General features: G+C 47.4%; 1 long non-coding RNA gene across 1 annotated transcript in view; it reads right to left on the reverse strand.

Annotated features, from left to right (window-relative positions):
* Positions 1-37: 37 nt before the first annotated feature.
* The window catches only part of LOC118769411, a 39257-nt gene continuing 24960 nt past the window's right edge, over positions 38-14334 (reverse strand). Inside the window, exon 3 of the long non-coding RNA XR_005004495.1 lies at positions 38-137. This is a non-coding gene — a long non-coding RNA (uncharacterized LOC118769411). The remainder of the gene's footprint in view (positions 138-14334) is intronic.

Consider the following 14334-nt stretch of genomic DNA (forward strand, 5'->3'; position numbering starts at 1 on the left):
GTTGCGACAGAGCTGACGGACTGACTGGTGTGGCGTGGAGGCGGGGCTTTACTTCAGGGTTCGCACAGGGGCTGTCTCTCCTCGCCTCGGGGACAGGGCCGCCAACCTCAGTGCCTCGTTGGTGATGAACAGTCACCCTGGAAGAGAATGAACAAAACTGTAAATTACGTCACCTTATTGTCATTTAGCAGACACTCCTATCCAGAGCGACTTACACAGGTTACAGGTTTATCCATTTATACAGCTGGACATTTACTGAGGCAATTGTGAGTTAAATACCCAAGGGTACAGCAGCAGTGCCCTGATTGGGAATTGAACCAGCAACCTTCTGGGTTACGAGCCCTGCTGGGTTATGAAACCTGACGGACGCTGAAGAAGAAATCAGCAGCCATGCCCAAGAAGCCCTGCCTGCTTTCAAGCCATTGTGGCCTCCCTCAGATTAGCTTTTTTTGAAGTGTTTTCAGGCCTTTTGTTGGCGGTAATGAGTTTTTCGCCATTTTGATAGAGTGGGGCAACAGGCAGTGGGTCCTGGCGCTGCTGGCTGTGGAGTTCCCACTGGGTGTGGGGGGTTTTGAGGCGGTGGTGGTGGGGGCTGTGGTTGTAGGGTGAGAAGATAAAACTGTGAGAGAGGCAAACGTGTCTGAGCCTTCCTCTTAGGACTTCACGTGGCGGTCTGAGGCGAGAGCTTTCACAGGCGCCGCTAATAGCTTGCCAGCGCGGTGTGGCCTTCTGGGAGCTGAAGATGCTTTTCCACCTCCACTCACTACAATGCCAAAACATGGTGTAATACATGTTTTTCTGAGGCAATACCCCTCCCCCCAATTCCTGACAGTAAAATTCAGCCAGTTGAATTTCACTGCTGAGGCTAGATTGTCTTTCTTTGCTGGTTTCCATCACCTGCCTTTTGTATTCTGGCTGTGACTACACATTACATTACATTACTGTCATTTAGCAGACGGTCTTATCCAGAGCAACTTATATACGTTACAGTTTTTTACAACATTATCCATTTATTATGCTGGATATTTACTGAGGTAATTGTGGGTTAAGTATCTTACCCAAGGGTACAGCAGCAGTGCCCCAGTGGGGAATCAAACCAGCAACCTTTTGGTTACAAGGCCTGCTCCTTACCACTGCACTGTACTGTCTTTTAAAAATGTTCATTTGCACAAGCGTGATGTTTTCTTCTGTAAATAATTGGTAGCGGAGCTGTATTACCCTCACATGTGAATTAGCATACCGATTGCTCATGTCTTCACAGTGTACGTTCTGGAATAGGCTGTGTCACGCTAGACCTTATCCTCAAGAGAGAAACCAACACTTCATCATCAGGACGGCCACATCTGGCGGTCTCAATGTTTTTTTTCTCTCCTCTCCTCACATTCAACAACCTGTGAAAATGGCCCCCTCTTATTGTGAGGAGAACAGAAGTAAGAGTGGGCGGAAGATGGAAAAAAAAAGAGAGAGGGAGAGAGAAGGGACAAAGTGAGATCGAGAGCCAAAAAAGAAAAGAGAAAGAGAAAAAAAGAAAAAGAAACTCTATTATGTTTTCCAAGAGTCCGGGCCATTGTGTTCCGTGCGACACTCTCTGAATCTCCAAACTCAGTTAATCATTATATAAGAGGAACAAAAAGCAGGGTAGGGAAGGTGGGCGTGGCCGCATTGTTCCGGGCCCCGGGGAGAGTCTGTTCTCCCTCTGGCGCTCCTGAGCCCCTGAGCCGCCGCTGACAAAGTGCCAGGGCCCTGACCTGCGCAGCCTGCCGTTTCTTTCCTTTTCTTCGCAATCAAATGGCCCCCTTGTCATTATGAAGTCAAATTAGCTCCTGACTGCACCACCCCCTCAAACCCCCCCGCCACCACCACTCCTCTCCCCCTCCTTTCCACAGGGGTCAAGGCTTGCACCCGCCTGTTTGCTCCCATTTTGTCGTGTCTAATGAGATGACATGCTACATAATCGCGCTGGCAAAACATTCCACGCATCTTTCTTCGGCTAATCTGATGGCTTTTCACTTGTTAAGAAAAGGGGCCGCCGTTGGCCTTTGCCACACAGGCTGCGTGGATAAAGGTGTCATATGAGAAAGCTTTGCTACTTTAGGAAGCAGTAGAAGAAGAATAAGAATAAAATAATAATAATAAGAAGAAGCAGTTTTTTCCTCACAACCACAAGCTCACTCTGTTAAGGGTTGTGATCAGAAAGGCTCTGTTCTGTGCTTTATTTATTGTGTTTTTTTTCAGTTGCCATTTGAACAGAGCTGGCCTTTTTTTTCACGGTTTCAGAGTGTCTCCCTCACACAGCCGAGTGGCAGCTGGTGTGTCAGAGAATTGAGGGCCCATATTGTTGAGAAGTCTAATTCTCAGTCCATCGGCATAGCCAGTGACCTCCCGTTTGGCTTTCGAAGGGTGTGACTGAATGCGTTTCAGCGCAATACCATACATTTCCTCGCATTGTCCCAGATCAAAAAAAAAAAAACCATGGCATTCTTTGCTGGTCTATTTTCTTTGTGCCTGCACTTCAGGGCCATGTTTGTAGGCAAACAAAGATGATGAACAAGGGACTGTTTCTTCTGCCATGACCAAAAAAAAAAAGATGGAGAAAAGAAAAAAAACGACACAATAATTTTATCAAATGACATGGCACGGCAGTTAGCTGGGATATTTCCGTGTGGCTGTTTTGGACTGCTGTGTGTTGCAAAGGCTTGATTTCACAGTGGGCATGATGTTGATGTTCCCATTCTGCATGCTCCAAATGAGTCCCCTCTTTCTCTCTCTCACACTCTTTTTTTTTTCTTTTAATGGAGCATTTAAAGAGGGAGGGATCCATGGACAAGGGGCACCCAGGGCTCCCACGTCGAAAACCTTGAGGGGGGAACGTCATGCCTAATTTGTTAACCACAATCGATTTTGCATGGTGCGGAGCAATGCCACCAACGAGGCCGATCATAACGGTGACCCACTCAGAGCCTGGAGCCTGGGACCCAGGGCCGAGAGTCTGCAGTCTGGAGCTCAGAGCCCGGAGCCCAGGGCCTGGAACTTGCAGTCTGGAGCCTGGAACTTGGAGCTCAGAGCCCAGAAACACTCCTCTCCGACTGGGCTATTTGCACCCTGAGCCGCATAATGCTAACACTGTAGCCTTGGATCGAAACATGGGCGGACCCTGGACCTCTCCCTCACCCCTTCTGCAAGACACTGACGGGGGATTTTCCAGTCATTGGATACCAATGCTGTCTGACTTTCAGCCTCGCTAAAGAAAAAAAAAAACCGGAGATAACCCATGATTCTGACAGTGATGTGTAGCCCACCGCCACCTGCAGGAGTCGCAGCCGCCTACGCCAGGCCGAGAGAGCCTGGAACTGCAAATCGATTCCCCGGAGCGCTCCTGGTCCTTTTTTTAAAGTGATAGACGGGGTTAGAACAATACCGTCTGGATAGGGACATTTAGTTATTTATTTATTTAATTATTTAATAAATTAATTAATTTTTCCTCTGAGCCATCCTTCTGCCGTCTAGACCAGACCAGCATCTTCAAACGCAGTCTGGAGCAATGGGAGGTCTTTGAAAAAAAAAAGACAAACAAACCAAAAAAAAAAAAAAAACTAAACAGAAAAAATCATTAAATCTTATGACAGTCTGTAGTCTCTGTGCAAAAGAGAGCATTAATCATCGTAACACCCCCCACACCCCAACTCCCCATCCACACACACACACACACACACACACACATTCACACACAAATACGCACAAAAAAAACAAAAATCATCACAGGGGGAGACACCTCTCTCCTGGTTCCCTAATTGCGCGGCCCCCCTATTTGCCGCGGATCCCCGATGTTTGCTAAGCCCCCCTTCCCGCTGGGGCGCTTATTACAAGGTGCACTTCATTATCTGCTCGTTTCTGTCTCTGTTTATCGCTGCTCCCACCTCTGCGCATCACAGCGTACATTAAGAGGACCAGAAAGCTTCTGGTGAACATTACGGGCTGTTAACCTCTTTTTTTACTCGCTGCCTCATTTCATTAAAGGGGTGGAAAAAAAATTCTCCTTTCGCATTCCCTCTCTCCCTCCCTCTCTCTCTCTCTCTCTCTCTCTCTCCCTCTCTCCCCCTTTCTCAATCTCTCTCTCTGCGCACGTTCACTCATTCATTACTTGGCGGGGAGCATAAAAGAACCTTGTCATTTATGGAGGAATGAAATCAGACAAACTGGCATTCACCCTGGCCATCGGTGCATGGAGAGCAATGTCACCCTGCATGAGTGTCAAAACCCGGGAAAGTCTGCAATCGGTATCACCCCCCCCCCCCCCCCCCCCCCCCGCACAAACAGAGCACTGGTGTACGCGGGACCGCGTGGCCTGCTATGTTGTGTCATGTTCTGCCACGTTCTGCCAACACTAAATGTTTCCTTCTAATGAGAGAGCCATACCATTCAGAGTAACTTCAATTCTAGCGGGACTGCTTTTGGAGGTGTCACGATGGTGGGGTTGGGGGTGGAGAGAGGCAGTGTACTGATGTATTAGGTTTCATCCTCCTGTCAGCACGGAGAGCACGCGGATGGCGAACGTCCGCCGCGCAGAGAGGGCTAGGACGATTTCCGAGTTCCCCGAGGTGGCTGTTGTTATTTAGAAGGCGACGTGAGCAACGTGCGCGGCTTTCAGGAAGCGCTAATCGCCGGCTCTGACACAGATAATGGTTATAATGTCTCCGCGGTCCTGGCGCTAGCCCGCCTGTCAATCTTCCCAGCTCATTTCCCCAGCCGCGAGTTAGAAGACAAGGGAGACAGTTTAATGGGTTCGAATAAAGTCTTCATCTCGAAAATTGAAACCCCTTCACACAGACTGGAGGATGGGGTCTGATCATAAAATAAAAACCTTAATGGCAGCTACACTTTAGGTACAGCATGCTGTAATAGCAGACTACAAAATTATGGCATGTGTCAAAATATTTCGCCCTGCTTTGGTGCTCATAAGTGTTTCCCTTTGCAAAATAACATGATATGACAATTTATAAACAGAGCACTTAAATAGGGATTTTATAACAATGATGCATGATGCTTGCCTAATGTTGCAACGCTATGCAGCATTTATCCAGGACAAAAAGACACAATGTGAAGTTCCTGCTACATTCAGAACTATTCAGGTCATCACAACAGTACAACTTTTCTTTCTTTCAACGTTTCACATTTTGGCAGAATACTCAAAAATACCCAGAAACAACTGACATATTTACTCTCAACAGAAGCACTTGAACACTTGACTACATCTTGCCATTATTACTAACAATCCCCTCTCCTCCGAAAGGCCGAAACCTTGGAAAGTCAGTTAATATTCTGTGGCTTACCTTCTTATTTCTTCCTTCCTTTTTTTTCTTATTTTTTTCTCCTGCCAGATTCTGCTCAGTCTTTTTTCCTTTCTTCTCTGTTTCCCTTGAAAACTTTTTCTTTCGGTCTCCGTTTCCTCGTTGCGTCTGTCCCTCCTCTAAAGTCACCTTGAGCAGCGGCTCACTCTCAAAGTTTCATCCCCTCTGCCCTCGCTGAGAAAATACTTCCAGCCAGAGAACCAATCAGAGGGAGGGAGAGAGAGCGAGTGAGTGAGCAAGAGAGCGAAAGAGAAAGGGGGGGGGTGTGCATGAGAGAATCCTTTCTCTCTCCCTTAGTACAATTACACAGTTCTGTCATAATCCTGCAATCTGTATCCAAAGGTATGGAGAGGCGGTCAGTGTAGTAAGGGGAGGGAGGGGGTTGGGTGCAGGGCCACGGAGCTCAGGGGTGGGCAGGCTTTACAAAAGCAACCCATTTCATCTTTTGGTATTTGCAAGTGAATGCAGCATCCTATATTGGGGGAGTTGCTGGTGGTGGTGGGGGGGGGGGTCAGTTATTTCCTTGAGCGGCGAAGAAGAAAACAGATTGGGGGGGGGGGGGGGGGGGGGGTACAAAAAACATCTCCTCTTGCAACCTGCATGAGGAGATGTTTTGAGGCAGGCATTTTAATGAGATTGTGTCCTAGTGTAGGATCGGTAACGGGATTTGCTGCCGTACAGGATGAAGCTTGAAACTACACAATATTCCGCCGTCTGCCGAGACGCCGGCCAGGCAATTTCACTTCCCCAAATTAGCGTAAAGATTGTGGAAATTAGGTGCAGGCTGATGCATGCAAAAGCACGTGGCAGGGAATTAATCATGCTTGTAGAAAATTTGATTTGTTTCACGAAAAAAGAACGAGGCGAGTTCTTGAGAGGGAGGCCAACGTCTGGTTGGTGTGGTGATCAACCGTGCAAAAGGGAAAACGGTGCACACATTCCAGGACCGCCGGAGATCCAATCAGACGGCGTAACTATGTGCTTGGAACGGTGGGGCAAAATTGCACTTTGAAGCAGCTACAGGTATTTCAAAATCATATCTGAGAGGCTATCTCTGAGCTGCTTTGATGTAAAAGTGATGGAGTTTAAGTTTTTAAGAGAACGAACGCACAGTGCTCAAAATAACCTCCAGCCTCGCTCATTTTGTGCGTCTCGTCATGTCACAAACTTCAAGTTTTTCCTCTGCCGCCAAATCTTTCTCTACGCTAACAATTTTGGTCTTTTCTGTAGCATCTCTGGCCACTTAATCTTTGTGACAGAGTAATTTGAGCCTCTTGTACAACCCCCCCCTGAAAAAAAAAAAAAAAACAGAGATGAGAGCTGCTGCCGTCCGCCCAGCCAGATGGTCAAAAGGTTTCTCTCTCCATCAATTCAATGTATTTCTCTTTCTCCCCCCTTTTCCCCTTTCCGTATCTCTCTTTCTCATTTGGCAGTCTTTTCTTTCTCTTCCCGCCTCTGACCTCTTTGTTTCAATAAGGATCCGACTGGTTAGTGCCCCGGCCAATCTGTCAGAGCATGCTTGACTGGCTCCCCAGAAAAGGCTGTGGTCTCTTTTTGTCTGGCCCCCCCACACCAGGGTTGGGGTGGGCATTCCACCTCACCAAGCAGCATACCCCCCCCCCCCTTCTCAGTGGGATACCCTGGTGATAATTGCCAGAACAAATTGAACCGGGGGGCTTATCGGAGCCCGCTCCTTTCTCCTTTCATCGGGAGAACGGTGGAAGTTCCGAAAACAAGACCTGCCGGGGCCCAGGACAATGGCAGCGTAGAAATAGATTGGATACAGTTGTGATCCGGACACGGCTGGTGAAATATGCTGCATGCGATAAGTATGTGTTACTTTGCCACGGAGCCCCGCCCTCCTGACAGGGCCCTAGTTAGCTGCCTCTGTCAGAGGGGTCCCTGGCCAATCCCACAATAAATAATCTTCTCAAAACGTGCCAAATTCAATTAATAATGACAATAATAATAAGAAGACAAAGAAGCAGAAGAAGAAGAAGAAGAAGGATGAAAATAGCCTCATCTTGTAGAAACACAGATGTTTAAGGCCACAGTATACAATTCACATCGGAACACTGTACCTCTATAAATAGCAAAAACCATACAAGCTTGAGTTTGCACAAAAACTCTGGAAATCACAGGGCCTTAGTTTTGATTTTGAAATAATCTCTGAAAGGGAGCGGCCCAAGGAAGTCACTCTGGTTGCCATTTTAGGGATACGGTTTCAGGAGAATATGTGAGAACACAGATTGTCCACTTCACAGTCTGTGCTTTCAATAATGCACCACGCTCATGACCCAGCTGAAACAAATGAGCCTCTGTATCTCACCTGAAAGAAGGAAAACAGCTGAGGAAGAACAGGTGAGCCGCCTCATTTAAAGGCCATCTGCATGAAACTTGCTAGAAGTGACAGGAAGACCTTGCAGTTTCACCTCCACAAAGCACAGAAGGCTGTGTGTGTTGTGACCTCTGTCAGAGGGGGAAAGGAAGAGTGGCTAAAAGTTATGCCCCTGCAAAAATTTACAAGAACTTTCCTCATTTCCACAAACATATCTGCATTGATTCCGACTAGCACACTCTGCTACTTGACAATCTCTGAACATATCTTGCTGAGTTCCGATGTCTTGCAGTGGATAAGTTTGATTGATACTGCAAGTCACAGTATTAGATCAGCTTGGTTGCTAGATTGCAAGTTATTTAGCAAGCAATCCAGATTTTTCTTTTTTGGTGCTATTTCTAAATATTAACCTGCAATGACACATTTTTTCCTTTTATAGCTGTTTTTCCTAAGTAGGCTTCTTCAGTGGCTGCACATCACTGGCAATACTTTAACTGGAGGTGACAATACGGAGAGCTCTTCCAATCAAAAGCCTGAGCAGCTCAGCCAATCAAAGGTGTCCCAGTGAGTTGAAGCAGCCATCCACTCTTCAAACCGGAAAACTTCACAGAAAAGCCAAGAAGAGGAATTGAGACACCAGCACTGGAACATTTAGTTGGTAGGCCTATCTGTGAAATGCGAGATGTACTTCCATATTTTCAAACAATTGAGAGGCCTGTTTCAACGCGTTGTAGACAAGAGGTATAACCATTTTACACATTTTGCATCAAAGTAAATGACCAGATGAATGCAGTTTAAGAACACCATGTAAAAAACGAGTTTAGTAAAGAGCCTTAGCAATTAAACATGATTTAAATGGTGTCTTTGTGAGACTGCTGCCATACACAAGTATTTGTGCTCTTGCGACGCTCAATGCTCTTGGCATATGTTGCTCACCGTTGCTGCCGCTGGGGGGAAAGGCATGAAAGAAAACGAGATTTCAGAAGAGGAGAGAAACAAATCTTCAATGTCGCCCCAGATGAGAGGAGAGGGGCCCTCTCTCAGCCCCAGATTAAAAGTGGCACGGCCAAAATCTGACTACAAAGTGATCCCGTATCTCTGCGGGGCGAGGAGACAAACCTTTTCATCTCGCCCCTTGTGGCAGGTGGAGACAAAGGAGGCGGCGGGGGGGGCTGGGGGGGATTGGTTTGTTAGCATCGGAGACAAGCCCCATGTTGGGCTGGGGGTGGGGGGGCAGCAAGGGCCTGCGATGCAATGCACAGAAATGCACGTTCATAAACAGGAGCATGTCACATATATTACATCTGGCACAGGGATGTATGCATGCATGGACGTACATGTGTCCTCCTGGTCACACTGCTTCAACTTCACAGCGGATGGGGTGCCTATGTTAATTAAACATTCTGACTAACGATTGTCTTGTACTCATCCTCTTGCACTTCGTCTACGGGACGGCTTGGGTTCATTTCAGAGCGGCAGTGCTACTTTACGTAAATCTTAATGGGGTAAAGCTTTTGTTTGCTTCATAGTTCTCATTATTTCCGTAATTATGCCGTACATATGCTTCCACATTTATGCATGTGACTCTGTCTCGCTCGTTAAACTTTGGTTCACATGTCTCGTTTGTTGCACAGGCTTCTCCCTGTTAACTCCGCGCCGTTTGCGTTTGGGGATGAAAGGAACCCCATGCCGTTTGATGCAGGGATCCTGTGGGGTTTGGCTGGAAGTCAGCCCTCGCGCTGATGGGAGCCAAAGAGACAGGAGTCTCCAAACAGCGGAGGACACAAACCTCTCAAAACCTGCCTCTTGCGATACTTACCCCCTTCCCCTGTCACTTCCAATAAACCCGAGCCCTCCTCTCTTTCAAGATGGCCACAACTCTGTGGTGTGAGGTTAGATAAAAAAAGAAAGGAAAAAGAAAAAGGAATAAAAAAAATTAAACTGTTACCTTGGGTAACTCGAAACATACTGTAACTGATGTTTGAAGTTGTTGATGGCTGCACAACATGAAAAGGCTGAATTATGCATGTGTGAAATCTGTGTATATTTCAGTATATAAGAAAACCAGCTCAATTATGTATACAAAAACAAGCCAAGAAAATAAAAAAAAAAAAACAAATTAAAAAATATAGGGAATGGATCCCTGTCATCATCATATGACAAACACATGCAATACAGAAGTTTCTCTTACTCTCCTTCTTGACAAATACGAGGCTGAAATGCAAGGAGCAGATGATGCATTGCGTGTTTCCCACTGACCCTTAGTGCTTCAGTTCTGAAAAACTTTTTCATGGACTTTTAGGCTTACACAACTTGGAAAAAACTGAACCACAGTAATGCTTGGAGATAAATATATTGTCCTAAACGTGCTTGATTTTTGCTTCTGCAGTCACCTTTATCAAATGGAAGTGCTCTCCCACTCCCCCATTCATCCATTAGGGAGGAAAAAAGAAAGACACAGTGCAATATAATCTGGTTACACTGGTTAGGCTTAGCAGCTTCAGCTCTCATTCAGGCTCGGGAGTCAATGGAACGGCTATTATAAATCAGCATGGACCATTACATCTTTGGAATTCGGAGGCTAAGATCCTGCATTTAGCGGGGGGAACAAATGCGAAGTGGACACCCCCCACTCCCCCTACAAAAACCCCGCCCCCTTCTTCTGGGTGACCACTGAGCCATGCTTATGTGGCTGAGCTGAGTGGCGTGAGGGAGCGCATGTGAGGAGTTTGCGGGAGGTGACAGGTAACCCCTTACAGCCAGGCCAAGAGTGGGGTTAGCTCCCCTGGCAGGGACAAGCTAACCAGGCCTCTTGGTGTGCCATGCTGATGGTGAAGGATGAGGTCTGATGCATGCAGCCTGATATACATTACGTTACTGTCATTTAGCAGACACTCTTTTCCAGACCAGCTTACACAGGTTGCATTTTTACATGTTATCCATTTAATACAGATGGATATTTACTGCGGTATTTCTTGGGTAAGTACCTTGCCCAAGGGTACAGTGGCAGTACCCCAGCAGGGAACCAGCAATGTTTTAGTTACAAGCCCTGCTCCTTACCACTATGCTACACTGCCACCCCTGTGCTACACTGATGCATGTATCTCTATTACAAAGGTGCCCCAACTCTGGTGTTGTTGACTTGGAGGGAGACAATGTATCCAGCGGTATAATGAGGGTAAGAGTTGTAAGCTACATGATTTGCTCTGGACAAGAGCATCTGCTAAGAGTGTGAGACAGCACATGAGTTTCTGCTGCAGGTGGTGAGGTCAGGCTCAAAGCTTCAGGGAGCTGTCTTTCCTATGGGTCGTTGTTCTGTACAGGTAGAGTAATTGTATCTCTTGGTGTGCTGTGTGGGTGGCAAGAACCAGGGACTGAAACTCCCAGCAGGATTGTCTCTGTTACATTTGGCAGTTGGCACCACAGCAGATGAAATGGTCACATTAAGAATACACCCTTGTGTAATTTAATCTAATGGCGCAGTTGTTTTGGCAGAACTTTTGCAAGTCAGAAGGCGAAAAAAAAAACGTTTTTTTTTCCTGACCAAACAATGTTGTCTTTCTCCCATGAAAACAGGAAAACAATGGCAGTAAAAAAGGCATAATTTGGAGGAAGAGGGATGTTCCAGAAGGAGGTTAGGCGGACAGCACGCTGAGGGAATTCACAGCTCCATCACTCCCTGTCAGGAATGGCCATTGATTCGACACCTGGTGAAAGGGGAGTCTCGGAGAAACTACCTGCTTTCAACTCCTTAAACCGAGGAAATCACCTGCTTTCAACCCCACAGTTCCAGATATTCTGTTTTTTTTTTTTTGTAAAGTGTAATTATGCAAAACAGCTCCTGTGGTCTAATTAACTTGCGCAAGGAACGAGGGATAACTGGGAGACAGAACATGAAAGAGCTCAAATGACTGGAAACACAGATGTCACTGGAGCACTGTGCTTCAGCGGAGAAGGCTGGGTTTTTTATTTCAATTCAAACAGGAGAGACAATGAGTCTAGGGCCCGCCGTATAAAGATACACCTCCCGCCTTTCGGCAGATTAAATTTTGCAGACATGAATGAACAGAGCTGGCTGATTAGGAGTCATTCAGACACTGACCTGGGGCATTTTCTGTCACAACACACACGTTGTGCTGCGCTTTCTTTGCCTCGGCTTTTCAAGCCTCGAGCTTCAAGCTTCCAAGAAATGCAAGCTTCCAAGCAATACATTGATTCAGGATCCCGCATAGGAGATCATATGAAAACCAACAGGATGCTGTGTCAATGATAAGGTTACAGGACTCTCTCTCTCTCTTTCTCACTGAGGCCGAGGTGAAGTCTGTTTGCAAGGCAATTTGGCAGGTGGTCCTGTTTCTGCAACATCTTGGGAGACCGCTGCCATCAGTCAGTGTGGAAGATCTTTCAAACACACAGCGCCGAAGCTTTTCCGAACACACCACACTCCTTTTCTTTATTTATTTTGTTTAGTTCACTCTACAGATTGGGAGCATTTCACACTTTTCATATGAGTCAATGGTGTGGTTCATCACCGCGGCGATGCTACTGCGGTGATGCTACAGCGATGATGCTACGGCGGCGATGCTACCGTGGTGACGTTACCGCTTCCGATATGTGCTTCCCACCACTGGGGGGCTACCGCTGCAGCATCACTGGTGGCAGCAGCTGCAGCTGGTCTGGACATGCCAGCTTGGGACTCAACCCCAAACCCCCTCGCCCCATCCCCCTCCCCCAGCTGCCCGGGCAGTGTACAGCAGAAACAGGGGGGCAGAGAGAGAAAGAGAGAGACCGTGTGACGGAGAGGGGGGTGCGGACTGAATGCTAACGCACTCCGCAGAGACAGAGGCACCGTCGGGGATAAAAGTGAAGTTTTCTGAAGGGAAAACAGGGGCAGGGTGCCCCAGAGAGAGGGCCACGGGTCTGTTTATTTATTTGCTGTTTCTTCCTCTCTCCCTCTGACGAGGTCGTGGTGGTGAACCGGACTCCGCAGAGCACGGAAGCGGTGCTTAGAGAGCACCCTCACGGCGGGGGACGGGCTTCTGTCTGTATCACTGTGCCACCTCCTGCCTCCTTCTGCCCACCACCCACTCGCATCCTGCCAAAATTTCCGGTCGCTCAACCAGCTCAAGCCCCCTTCCTGTAGATCCTGCGCTCCGGTCGGCAGAGTTGAGCATTTCTTACACAACGAGGCATCACTGACCTCTGATGGTTTTAATCTTCCAAAGACTGAACCGGACCTGCTGTACCCAGCAGGATCAATGGAGAGCTGTCTGAGACCTCTCTCCCTCCCTCTCCCTCTCTCTCTCTTTCCCCTTCTCTGTCTTTCTCTACCCCCTGCCTCTTTCTGGCATCTGCGATCTGATTTTTAGTGGCTGAGAAGCATTTTTGTTTCCTTGTGAAGGTGTCCTGAGGCACACGATGGCTGGTGGCAGTCTAATGAAAGCTAGCAAGGAAAATGGGGTCAGTTTGGGAGCAATCAGCCTGCACTTGGATCCTATAACAGACTCCACCAAAAATGAAACGTTTCGATTCTCTGCTGGGGCACTGCTGTTGTACCATTGGGCAAGGTACTTAACCCACAGTTGCCCCAGTAAATATCCAGCTGTATAAATGGATAACATTGTTTAAAAAAAAACTGTGACTGATGTAAGTCGTTCTGGATAAGAGCATCTGCTAAATGCCAACAAATGTAATGTAAAAGCTGTGGAGTGCTTTGCATCACTGTCAGAAGTACCAGAATTGTGTGGCATAGCAGGCATTTTCTGCGACCATTAGGATGGGATGCCACTTTTTCCATGGTGCAGAGGTCACAGCTCACCCCCCCTCCCCACCCTCCCAGCATGTTTTCCCTGCTGGCATTGTATGCAAGGCTGATCCGTCTGCGGTAATGCAACCTGAAGTGCAGTCAAAGGCGAGGCAGCAAGCCATCGGAGCCTTCCCTGCATCTTTAATTACAAACATGTCATCCTGAAATGTTGTGAGCCTTTGTGAGTACCTTTGGGAACATGATGCACTTGCAGTGGATTTCTTTTTTTTACACCCCTCTTTGATTGATTTATTTATTTTTTCTTCTTCAGAGATTCTTGACCTGCATTTCCTCGGCCTCGTTGCTTAGCCTGGGCAGGATGTCAGAACAATAGAAGAGACCACACAGCATGTGTTTGAGAGTGTGACTGTGTGTGAGTGTAAGTTTGCGTGTGTGTGAGTTTGTGCATATGTGCATGTGAATTTGAGCTGTGTATGTGTGTTCATACATGCCTGTGTGTGCTTGCATGTGTGTTTGTGTGCGGGTGCGTGAGTGTGTGTGTGTGTGTGTGTGTGTGTGTGTGTACATGTGTGCATGTATGTGTGTGTGTGTATGTGCGTGTGTGTATGCTTGTGGATGCGTGCGCATGTGCATGCAGGTGTGTGTGTGAATGTGCGCATGCATGCATGTGTGTGTGTGTGTGTGCATGCATGCGTGTGAGTGCGTGTGTGTGCGTGCATGCATGCGTGAGTGCGTGTGTGTGTATGTGCGTGCGTGCATGCGTGTGAGTGCGTGTGTGTGTGTGTGTGCATGCATGCGTGTGAGTGTGTGTGTGGCTGCAGGAGCAGAGCAGCTTCCCTCTGTCTCTGCGGGGCCCTGCAGGTAAAGTATTCAGTTCCTAC

This window comes from Megalops cyprinoides, chromosome 2 (genome assembly GCF_013368585.1).
Source record: "Megalops cyprinoides isolate fMegCyp1 chromosome 2, fMegCyp1.pri, whole genome shotgun sequence".
Classification (NCBI taxonomy): domain Eukaryota; kingdom Metazoa; phylum Chordata; class Actinopteri; order Elopiformes; family Megalopidae; genus Megalops; species Megalops cyprinoides.